This window comes from Ricinus communis, chromosome 3 (assembly GCF_019578655.1).
Source record: "Ricinus communis isolate WT05 ecotype wild-type chromosome 3, ASM1957865v1, whole genome shotgun sequence".
NCBI classification, from domain to species: domain Eukaryota; kingdom Viridiplantae; phylum Streptophyta; class Magnoliopsida; order Malpighiales; family Euphorbiaceae; genus Ricinus; species Ricinus communis.
In genome coordinates this window covers 6,213,508-6,222,401 of record NC_063258.1, presented here as the reverse complement: position 1 = coordinate 6,222,401, position 8,894 = coordinate 6,213,508, and positions in this window count along the sequence as shown.

The window sequence follows — 8,894 nt, the reverse complement described above, 5'->3', positions numbered from 1 at the left end:
TTAATTTATTACTACTTTTTAAACTATTATAAATAATTATAAAATATTAAAATTTTTATGTCTATATTTGATTTATTGAATTGTTTATAATTAAAATAATTACAACGGTCGTGCAATTTGAGATAGACGATTAATATATATTAAATTATGAGATATAAGATGTGTTATTATATTTTCACATAAAAATTTAATTTTGATATTTGGGATTTCAATTTATGTATAATTTTTTATAATTTTTTTATAAATTTATTGATTAATAAGTTATATTCGTAATTAAATAATAACTTAAAATAATATTTCAATTATATTATTAATATTATATCAACTAACAAACTAGTCTTCTAATTAGACAATATAAAAAAATTATACATTTAATTATATTTTTAATATTACATTAATTAATAAATTATTTTTCTAATTATATAATGATTTTTAGTCCTAAAGAATAGTAATATCAATTATAGTTATAGTATTAACTTATATGATACTAAAAATTAGTTAATGAATACAATATTGTACTAATAAAATCTTAATCAATAAAAAGTAACAAAGACAGTTAAAATGTTTAATTTAATTATTTCTTAAAAAATATTATAATTAATAGTAAGATATCAAAACATTCATTAAGTTTTGTCTATAAATTCATTTTGCATTATTATTACAATCAAAATAATTACAATAATTATCCAATGCGCTATGGTTATTTTTTATTTAATTTTGATAATTTTAGAGTTTAAAAATGTATAATATTAATATATATATATAAAAGAAAACTTATAAAGATCGTTATGTAGAACAAACATAGTTCAGAACTAAAATTTGATATTATATAGATGAACATCTTAAAGGATTATAAATACCAAAAAAAAGAGTTGAACTGTATCACTTAAAAATTAATTTATGTAGTTAAATGAATTAGATTATTATAATTTCATATAAAATTCATAGCTATTCTAATGAAAATTGGTTATTCACTATATATATCATATCCTTATTTATTTATTCAGTTTTTCTGCTTATTATCTTTCAGTTCATGTCTTTTTCCTATATTTGTAACAAGAGCTAATATGGTCCTTTCTATGTGTTACTCCTATCATAAACTTTACCTATCTAAATTTTATAAATTTACCACTTAATTACTCCCATCATTCCATATTAATTGATATCTTTTAGTATTTCACTTGGAAGGAGAACACATTTATTAGACTTAACTGAAAAAAATAAAATTAAATGAGACTAAATTATCCGATATACTTGAAAATTTATTACCTCTATTCCAATACTCCGAATAATTTATTTCTCATTCGCTTCCATCCTATTTTATCCTATTTTTTTCAGAATCAATTGTTACAGATAAAGTTATCATAAGGATAAAATAAAAAAGAAAAAATAATATTGTATTAAATATATAAAAACGATGAATAATTAGAATTTTTTAAATGTTAAAAAATATCAATTACTATAGAATGAAGGGATTGTAACTTTTTAAATAATTTGTTATGAGATAGCTATTATTATATATAGCTATTTTCGATTATTTTGATTATTGAAAGGCATTAATGCAGATTATAAATTAGGATTATTCCGAATTCGAGCTATTTTACATTTTGAATTTATTTTCAAATTTTAATTTGTTAAGTTTATAATTGGCTTGAAAATGACATAAAATTTAGGAGTAAAATTTCTAATTAACATATAAAGAATTTTAGGATTCGGTCAAGCTTTGCTATGTGTATTTTGTTCAACAAAATCCAGTCGAACATAATGAAAAATTCCTAATAAAATAATGAAGGCACAGTGGGACCGAAATGAATGCGTAATTTTTATTTATATAATTTCTTTTCTAAATTTTATATATATATATATATATATATATATATATATATATATATATATATATATATATATATATATATATGATTTAAAAAAAATATATCTAGACTTTCTTTTTGTTTATACAACTTTTTATTTTTTAAACTTCATAATAAGATATTAAAAGCATATGTAAAAGATATTGAAATGATATGATTTAAGTATTAAGAGAATACGTTATTATTAAACCAGCCAAGTGAAATAGATTTATTGTTTATTGTGGAATTTTGTGTTTAGTATCCATGAATTGAAGCATATTAGATGTATATATATTATAGCAGCTAGCGTATTTTTTATGACAATGAAAATGCACGTTTCAAAAAATATATCAAACTGATACTAATAATAAACTAAAATACAGTTAAATATATACAATGATAAAATTAAAAATAAAATAAAAAATATCTAAGGATGCTAAGAAGAATAATGATTTGTATTTATAGCAATTATTTAGATTTTATAACAATGAAAAAGTGGATAGAGATAAAGAGTGAAAATAATATTATCATAATTTTATTAAAAAAATAATATACTAAAAGAATATTATAATATAGTTTTAAAATATACTATATAAATAAATTACATAAATGAAAAAATTGAGTCATAAAAATAAATTTTTATAACCCATTTTCGTATACATTGCAAAAAAAAAATTAATAAAAAAATGATACACTGACTTAAAATTCGATTCAAACTAATATATGTATTTATTGCTAAATTAAACCTATAGTGTAAAACTTTAGATTCTCTTTCAAACATAATTTCAAGTTAAATATAATTTAACTATAGTAGGTGAATATAAAGAAGGGGCGAAAAACTTAAAATCTATTTAAATTGATAATAATGTTTACTTCTAAAAGGTATAAAATTTGAATTCAAGACTTTTTCTCTGCATGCATTATCAGGTTTATGGTAAATATAAAAAATAGTTACTCATTAAGTAGATCAAAATCCATTAGACATCATCTGGCATATGGAATTCCTGTTAGAGACATCAAAATAGTTATGGTCAATGACAGATGAAGCTAATTATATTAAACAAAGAAAGTCTTTGAGCCCTTATATACTCTTCATTCAATGTCTTTTTCCATGCCATGCAATTCAACATTGACATAGTCTTTGGTAGAAAAAGCGAAGTTATTTCCTGATTCAAGTTTCTTTTCTTGCAAAGTATCCTTTCTACAATATGTGATGCATAAAAACATAAAAGAAAAAGGAAAATGTAGTCATTTGGGTCAATTTGATTTGATGATCCAAGAATTCCTGCACCATACATGTCTAACCAGTAACCTATCATTAGCTTCTAGTGGGAATTGGGAGGAAGATTTCACAATGTGTTTGTGTGTAAAGTGTGAAGTGAATGAAAAAGAGAAGAAAACAAAAGACAAACTAACTTTAGCTAATTCTTTAGATATAATCTATTGCTACTCCATTAATGGAAGAAATAAAAGGATGCAAGAAATGACAATGAACTGGCCATTTGATTATTGTCTTAAGTTTTCCCTTTTGGTTTGGTAAAGCTTGTATTCTTGCACGTCTTAGAGATATAAATACTTCTTAATAGCAAATTATGCCATGCACGCTGGACCGCTGCGGTGGTTTGGAGTGAGTTGTTTGGATTTAGAGTTATAGGACTTGTATTTTTCCAGTTATTTTTTTTATTATGATAAAATAAATTATAAAATTAATATTATATTAAAAAATTTATATTGAGTATATTTTTTTTTATTTATAAAAAACAGTTTTTTACTTACGTGTTGCATGACTATCATAATTATTTTGATTTTAAATAATAATATATATTGAATTTATAAATAAAATTAAATAAGATTTTTTATATTTTATAATTATTTATTATATTTTTAAAAATAATAATAAATTAAATATTTTTTAATGTCCTTCGTAACTTTTTTATACATAAACTTACTCTTTATGTGTTAAAATTAAATGTACATGTGAAAATAAAAATTTAATATGTCAAAATATAGTTACACGTGCTAAAAATATTTTATGTCTCAAAATTTAATATAAAATCTTTGGGCTGCCCCTCCTCGCTGTTGGACAGCATTGTCCGGCTCCTCCAAGCCTCACTAGAGCCGAAAATTTCCAACCTCGATCTGGTGGCTTCTGATAGGTTTCAAGCAAAGATATTTACATTTTTAAACTCCCCATAGCTTAAGCTTCGCGTAGACAGTTCCAAATTCAAATTCCCAACGTTGTTAGTTGTATCGGCTTTCGAAGTTTTTTAGACGCACAAATTTTAGATTTTTGGGCTCAGTAAAAATTTATTTGGACCTTAAAAATTACTTAAAAATTTTAGATAATATTATTATCATTAATTTTAATTATAAATAATTTAATTTAATTTGATTTAGTTAATTTTAAGCTTAATTGTAAATATCATGAAATTAATTATGCAATTAACTATTTCTCAGTTGAGAGATAATCGTGGCTGTGAATAATTAATTTAGATACCAGCAAATTATTTGTGAGTTGGTTGTGAAATAAATGTTTATGCCGGACAGATAATTAATATATGTTATCTGAATAGGGGAGGTTTCGCTGAGTTTTCGGTAGAATTTTCAAGTTGGGATCAGTCGAGATTTCTTTAGGCAGTCTAAATCTAAAATTCTAGATTAAATTATCTATTTTTATAAATAGATAATCCGTTGGTTCAACCAGCTCCATCGGAGGCGTAGGAGCAGATAGCGAAAACTCAATAGGATTATGAGTTAAAATCATATATTCTACTGCATGTATCATATTTAGAATTAAATATAATTTTTTTGATGAATAATTATTATGTTTATTTTTATTAGTATAACTATTATTAAATTTATTTCATTACTATCAATATTATTATTACTATTCATGCCTTTACAATTATTATTATTATTATTATTATTATTATTATTGTTGTTGTTGTTGTTGTTGTTGTTTAATTATTTTTATTATTATTATTATTATTATTATTATTATTATTATTATGAACATTACATTATTAATTTATGTTGTTACAACTACTCTGATTTAATTTTAGTATTTTATGTTAATTGAATAAGTTGTGATTGTCTGAGTATCATGTCATACATAATATTATTTATGCTAATGTATATTGTAGTTTGGGATGAGACAACAGTTGAACGTGCCACCTGATGGGTTGCATCAGGACCGTGTGTGCACCGGTGTAAATCAAAGTCAGGCAATAGAGAGATATTCGATGATACATCCTGGTCGAATACAACTCTCTGGCGCCGACTGCATTAGTATTTAAGTGATCAGACTGGATTTAAAGACCCTAATCGAGCTTCACTCTTCAAGTGCCAGTCTTATTGGATTAAGAGAGCCAAAAGACTGCTAGAATTGATGAATATTAGAAGTGTTTCTGGCAAGTTATGGATCCATTTTAAGGGGGATTATCGTTCATATTTTAGGGGAGGTTCTGCGAGTTTTCGGTAGAATTTCCAAGTCGGGATTATTTGGGATTTCTTTAGGTGGTCTAAATCTAGAAGTCTAGGCCTAGGATAAGTTATGAAATATTTTATTAACTTATCTTAATTATTTTCATGAATCAATAATCCATCAGTTCAACAACTCCACCGAAGGCATAAGAGCAAATAGCGAAAACTCAGTAGAATTGTGAGTTAAAGTCATATATTCTACTGCATGTACCATATTTGGAATTAAATACAATTCTTTTAATGAATAATTATTATGGTTAATTTTATTAGTATAAGTATTATTAAATTTATTTTCATTACCATCAATATTATTATTATTATTATTATTATTATTATTATTCATGTCTTTACATTTTTTATTATTATTATTATTATTATTATTATTATTCATGTCTTTACATTTTTTATTATTATTATTATTATTATTCATGTCTTTACATTTATTATTATTATTATTATTATTATTATTATTATTATTATTGTTGTTCTTGTTATTCAATTATTATTACTATTATTATTATTATTATGAACATTGCATTATTAATTTATATCGTCACAACTACTGTGATTTAATTTTAGTATTTTATGTTAATCGAATAAGTTGTGATTGTGTGAGTATCATGTCATACATAATATTATTGATGCTAATGTATATTGTAGTTTGAGATATGACAACAGTAGAACGTGTCACCTGATGGGTTACATCGGGATTGCGTGTGCACCGGTGTAAATCAGAGTTAAATAATAGAGAAATATTTGTGATACGCTCTGGTCGAACATAGCTCTCTAGGCGCTACTGTATTGGTATTTAAGCGATCGGATTTGATTTAAGGACCCTAATCAAGCTTCACTATTTGGGTACCAGTCTTATTGGATTAAGAGAGCTGAAAGGCTGCTAGAATTGGAGATTTAGGATTACGCTGAGGTACTCATCTCGGGTATACTAAAAAGTACATTTTCTTAAAATTATAATGACACATATTTATTATTCTGTGATATTTTATATTATTCAAATAATTATTTTATATATGGCTGCTTTAATTCATACTATGTGATTTTAACTCACTCTCTAGACTGAAAGTGTCAATTTTAATTTTTCAGATGATAGCTAGATTCTCTATTGTCCTTATCTTTTGACAACCTGACTTCCTTCTCCTTCGAGCCTATTGTAATTAATTTCTTTTACATTTCAGATCATTTAAAAATCTAGACTCTCCGCAGTAGTAGTTCTAAAACTTAATATTTTATTTTGGCCTGTTAAATTTGTGGGAGAAGTATTAAACGATTATGCTGATGGACTAATTTAGTTATGTTGTGATTATGCAAATGAATGTTAGTAAAGGAATTGTTGGTATATTTGACTAGTATATATGTATTTTATTTGAATTATTGATTAGTTAGGTTTGCTACGGATTTCAATAGCCTTAAGCTTACCCATTCCCTAGCGCCGGTCATGAGCCCATAGATCGGATCGTGACAATAACTCTATAACCAAAAATGTTATATGTTTGTGATGGGCATCTATATTCATCACTCATTGGCATAATATTTATTGTTTATTACAAATGTGTTCTTTTGTATTCCATCAACTTTTAAATATTCATTGTTTTTGTGAATATTGTTCATCATTTGTTCTTGTTAAATTAGTAGGTATAACTTTATATATATTCCTCATGTCACTGTGAAATATTGGTTCATACGAAAATAAAGTTGATTTTTTGTGAAAGTTAGATACACTATTTTTGTAATATATATTAAATTATTTTTATGATGAATGTAAGAATTCATCATTCGTAAGCATAATATTCATTAATATGTTAATGGTTATCCATCATTAATTAATATCATATTCATTAATTTATTCAAATAGACATTATATATTATATACTTACTATAAATTTTCCTTATAGTTAGTAAAATAAATTGAGTTAAAGTTATATTACAAATATTTATATTATGGTATAAATATCTTCTCAATGAAATAAAATTAGCAAATAATGAAGATTCAATACATTTTTAATAAATATTTAGTACAGATTTAATAAAAATATTTTCTTTTCAAACGCATATTAAAATTTTAACACATGTGTGAGAAATCTGACACGTGCATTAAAATTTTAATGCACATTGTATCTGGGTCATACCAAAATATAATGTGATCTGAGAAGCGGAATATAAGGTTCTTTTTTAATAGCCAAGACAATAAATAAAATATAATAAGTAAGGGTAAATAAAATATAATAAACAAGATTGATTTGCTTCTAATATATGTTTATAATGTATATATGAATAATATGTTTGAATTTAAATTTAAACTTATCGATATATAATATGAGTATAATAATGTATTCATTTATTAATATATACTATATTTTACTTTCATTTATTTTAATATTTATATAAAACTATGAAATTTTTGCTAATTGAAAAATAAGAATATATCTAATAAATATAATTGAAATAAGAAAAATTACAATGAAGAAGTATAAAATTAAGATTTTATTTGAATGAGAAAAAGTTATACTCATATCTTTTAATTGTCTTAATTTGTCAGTCAGCAATTAATGTGTTCACTTTTAGCTATTTACTTTTTAATAATTTTATTTTGATTGTAAGAATATTAACAAAAATACCATACGTTTCAATCCATTAAATTTCACAAATACCTTCATGAATGAGATTTCAAATTTCATAAAAAAGTTCAAGAAAAATTCCACAAAAAAGATTAGGAAATTTCAATAAAAATTAATAGATTAAGAAGTTTAAATTTATTGATTCAAATACAGATCAATGTGAAAAGAAGAAAACAAAAAAATAATGCTATCCAAAGTGACATTTGTATCAATTAAAATCAATTTTAAAAGGAAATATATATCTTTATTCATGAAGATTAAGTTATTATTGTTCGAAAAAAATAATATTAAGCGTACCACGTATGTGGGTATATGATATGTTGTAATTAATACGTCTTAAAATGACTTCCTAATCAAACTTTATGAATTTCTAAACTTTTTTGTTAGTTTACTTAGATACTTAGAAACACCACAAGAAATAATTTAAAATTAAAGCAAGAAATTATAAATAAATAAGCTAAAGGACTTGTATTTAAATTGCTAAAAATTTATATTAAACAGATGTTTGATATAAATACAAAAAAAAAAATGATTGAAAAAAATAGTTTGCTAGAAACTAAAAGTATTTACAAAGAATTAGTAATTGAATATTTGAGTTTTCTAGTGTTCTCGTTGTTATTGATTGTTGTTGATTGTTCATCCTTGATCTTGGGAAGCTGCTTCTGTTTTTTGTGCTAGAGAAAATTGTAGAGCCACATTATCTTCTTTACTTGAAGAGTTGAGATACAAAGTAAAAATAACTGCTACATGAACCATTTATCTTAATTATTAATTTGCGATCTTAATCCTTTATTACTATTATTGGACTGAAAATACTCCACTTATTATAAAAACTAAAACCACTTTCATAAAAAAAAAAATACTCATAAATTATTACCAAATTAATATTAAAAAAGCTTAATATAAATAATTAACAAAAAAACTAAAC